Consider the following 4,405-nt stretch of genomic DNA (forward strand, 5'->3'; position numbering starts at 1 on the left):
AGTCTGCCCCAGGGCAGCTGTGGCTACAGATGTAGTTTACCACCACCAGAGGGAGAATGTGAGAGTGAATGAATAATGGATCCACTGTGTGCGCTTTGAGTATGAGTATCATAGACAAAGCGCTATATAAATCTAATCCATTATTATTACATATGAAAGTGGCCTGGGTCAGGTTTGAAAAAAAATCAGATTTATGCTGTTCAGACTGTCTTTAACAGATCAGATACAGGTCACATATGGGGGAAAAAAAATCAGATTTGGGCCACATTTGCCTGCAGTCTGAACATAGCCTTAGTTGATCACCTGTGATATGCAAATCATTAGCGTGCTCATTTTTAGCACGAGCAGGCAAATTTGCACCCATTCTTTGCGATCTTACTAAATCCGGCCCTAAGTGTTCTGGGAAATGGGATAAAGTACTTACTCACAGCATATTTTCTAACCTTTTTCTAGTCATAGTAAGTCCAGGTGAACCACTTTAGGCAGTCAGCATAACCTTTTTCTCATTCTTTAAAAAATACAGCAGGATTGTTTAATGCAGTCGGAGCATTGGTCTCTTTGGACTGCAGCCTCTGCGGCGTCCTGCAGGGCGTCCTGCATGCCTAACAGCCCATCATGACTATGATCAGCAGCCTGAGGGGGATCCTCTGTTGAGACGTAAGATGCAGTTAGGGAAATGACGGTGGTTACACAGTACGTGCATGTTTAGACCTGACAGAGGCGGCGGGAGGTGTGTGCATGATTTACTGTATGAATGCATGCGTGTGCAGGTGTACGGGACACTAGGAAGTCCATACAGATTATGATTTAGACTGCATGGTGTGATTAGAGAGGGGCCCAGGTCCTAGTGGGGGTGGAGGCTTCAGCTGTGGTAATGCATATGTTCATGTGCATGTTGCTGTGGTTGTGCGGTCTCTGAGGCCTTGTACGGTAGCATGTATCCAACATCCCCAGATGAAAATTACACTGGAGTTATGATCGCACACGCAAACAAATATGAAAACGCACTGGCACTCTTCCTCATTATAAGCGGGTTCGCGTCGGTAGATTTACAACTAGGCATGTACGCAGACAGCTAATCAGCAACGGACCACAATGGACCCCTCTGTGGCTACAAGATAAAGATAACCATCAGACCACAAAAAAAACACACACACACACATACACACACATGCACACACACCTGTAGCTAGCAGATAAGCAGCGGCCTTTCACGATAGAAACAACAGGTTCTGATTTACTGCTTTGGATAACATGCAGCGAAAATGTCCAGTGATTATTCGCCTGTATATGTGGGAGTTGGACGCGGTTGATTTGTGCGGTCTGTCTGATGAAAGCAATCCGTCACAGGGTGGTTACACTTGTGTCAGACGGTATCATGTACGGGTGCATCTGTGCGTATTGTGGCTGTGGTGTGTAAAGGTTGCAGATTTACGGCCGTCTCCCATGGCGAAACGTCCAACACGATTCCTCCTGTAGCGACTGACAATGGCCGCTGGATTAACGGTCCGGCCTCAGCCTTCCTCCTGCCTCCTCTTCTGCCTCGTTCCCTTCTTTCACTGCTTCACTGTCTCCCTTCGCTTGTTAAAATCCAGCTCCTAATTAGTGCCTGTGGAGCCTGGTGATATACTATCTGCTATCTTTCTTACACATGCTGAAGAAAAGGAGACATTTATTTTACTGGGCTTTGGTCTTTTTTCTCTTCTAGTCAGTGTCGCCTGGACAGTGTCTGATTCCTTATCTGCTCTACTCCCTTGCTCTCTCACTTTTTTTTTTTTCTGTTTTTCCTCTACTTCTGATCCAGATTTAGGGCTTTTTTCTCTTTCGGCTTCTCTGTTACTATGTCAAATTAAGCTTCATTCCCACTCGATTCGCAAACTCAACCTCTTCAAACATTTCAAGACCCCAAGCGTTCTACACCGGGACTAAGAGATGTTTGTCGGAAGTTATTTTAATTACATTTTTAGAGTTTTTTGGCTGATGTTGCTGCCGAAGATGATATAAATTTGGTGTAGCAGACTTACAAACCGCACCTTTTTGGCTTCAACATCACTAGGTTTTGTATTATTTAAACATGTGTCAAGAAAAGCCCAGGGCAGTCTTTTGCATGAGGAAATATCTATTTATTTCAAGTGAGCAAGTCAGAATCTTGAAGGGAATATCTTTCGCTGGATTGCTTTCTGTCACTAACAAATGCTTTGAGGAAATGGCAGATAGTGAAGGAAGCAATTTCCAGGAAAAAAGAAAGAAGAAAAAAAAACTTTCCGAACTGACTGAACCTCTTTCTAAGGGATAAAAAGGGAAGGTTACAGATGCAGTTTAGTTTGTGCACTTATTTATTCAGCAGATGATTTTTTGTCCAGAGTGATGAACAAATTAGATGTAATGACTTTGACACAGCTTGAAACTGTAGGATGCGACAACAATGTTCAGAAGAATAAAAAGGAAGATCAACTATTTCTGGAGACGAAAACAGAGTTAACCCTAAAGACCTACAACTATGTTTGTGATACCTCCAAATGGACTTTTCTCTACATTTAACTTTTCCTAAGTAATTTATCAGCATTTATTTTGCATTTTTCGGCAATAATATGAAATGTCCTATATTTTAAAAAAAATCCTACTGAAGCCTGGATAGCTCAGCTGATAGAGCATCTGACTTTTAATCTGAGGGTCCAGGGTTCAAGTCCCTGTTCAAGCATTCATGTCTTACTTCCATTTCCCCCTTAAAGCTCGAGGTAAATAAGTATATCTTAGCTTAGATGTTCATATAAGCACTTGGTTGTTTTATCAAAACTGTATTAAAAGTGACTTTTTGGGGAAGATTGACCATTAATTGAACTGTCTTCAGTAAAACACCATGGGTTTTACTGGTGAATCATGTTGTAGAAGATGACCGTGTTTCCATGTTCACTACAGAGCCTCTAAATGTACAAATGGGTCATATCTGATGACTATGAAAAGCTGAGAAACTACATTTTACCTGAATTACTTCCACGTATCAATAGGATTAGAGGTTTAAAAGTTATTAAACAAATACATTTTATTTGAATTCCCCCCTTAGTACTTCCTGTAAATAGGTATATCTAAGTATATCTTAGCTTAGATGTCCATAGAACCACTTGGTCGTTCTATGAAATCTGAAAAAACTGTATTAAAAGTGATTTTTTCAGCAAAATTGATCATTAAATGAACTGTCATTTGTCAAGCTCCATGGGTTTTAATGATGAATCATGTTGTAGAAGATGTTTCCATGTTCACTACGGAGCCTCTGAAAGTCCAAATGGGTCATATTTGATGACCATGAAAAGCTGAGAAACTGCATTTCACTTGAATTACTTCCATGTATCAATAGGATTAGTGGTTGAAAAGTTATTAAACAAATACATTTTACTTGAATTTCCACTTAATGCTGCCAGTAAATAAGTATATCTTAGCTTAGATGTTGATAGAACCACTTGGTCGTTCTATCAAGACAAAACAAAACAAAAACAAAACAAAAAACAAAACAAAATAAAACAAAACAAAACAAAACAAAACAAAAAACATTATTAAAAGTTAATTTTTCAGCAAAATTGATCATTAACTGAACTGTCATTTGTCAAATTCCATGGGTTTTACTGATGAATCATGTTGTAGAAGATGACAGTGTTTCCATGTTCACTACGGAGCCTCTGAACATCCAAATGGGTCATATCTGATGACCATGAAAAGCTGAGAAACTGCATTTTACTTGAATTACTTCTATGTAACAATAGGATTAGTGGTTTAAAAGTCATTAAAAAATACAAATACATCTTATTTGAATTTCCCCCTTAATACTTCCAGTAAATAAAGATATCTAAGCATATCTTAGCTTAGATGTTCATATAAACACTTGGTGATTCTATCAAATCTGAAAAAAATAGTATTAAAAGTGACTTTTTCAGCAAAATTGATCAGTCATTTGTCAAACTCCATGGATTTTACTGATGAATCATGTTGCAGAAGATGACAGTGTTTCCACCTTCACTACGGAGCCTCTGAACATCCAAATGGGTCATATCTGACACTGATGAAAAGCTGAGAAACTACATTTTACTTGAATTATTTCCATGTGTCAACAGGATTAGTGGTTGAAAAGTTCCTCAACCTTTCATATCAGTAGATGCCTCTGGTCGGCTGTGCTCGTTCAGGTCTTGGAGGGTTAAAAAGCATCGGTTTGAATCCCTCCATTTCCCTTTTGTTTTGTTAACCTGATGCGTTTGTGCGTCTCGGTGCATCCCTCTGCCCTGCTCTGCTCTCTCCTTCTCCCCTTCTGTCTGTCTCTGAGCGCTGAGGCCATAGATCTCTCTAACAGGCACTATCTGCAGCCCTAAGCCCTAATGAGGCATCATAAGGCGAACAGTTTGCAGCAGCGCCACGC

The 4,405-nt window shown here is 40.0% G+C and overlaps 1 non-coding gene across 1 annotated transcript; it reads left to right on the forward strand.

Annotated features, from left to right (window-relative positions):
- The first annotated feature begins 2,628 nt into the window (after nt 1-2,628).
- trnak-uuu (transfer RNA lysine (anticodon UUU)) lies at nt 2,629-2,701 on the forward strand. Its single transcript has one exon. It is a non-coding gene; the product is annotated as a tRNA-Lys (tRNA).
- Nucleotides 2,702-4,405: the final 1,704 nt, after the last annotated feature.

The sequence above is a fragment of the Sphaeramia orbicularis genome, chromosome 17 (assembly GCF_902148855.1).
Source record: "Sphaeramia orbicularis chromosome 17, fSphaOr1.1, whole genome shotgun sequence".
Classification (NCBI taxonomy): domain Eukaryota; kingdom Metazoa; phylum Chordata; class Actinopteri; order Kurtiformes; family Apogonidae; genus Sphaeramia; species Sphaeramia orbicularis.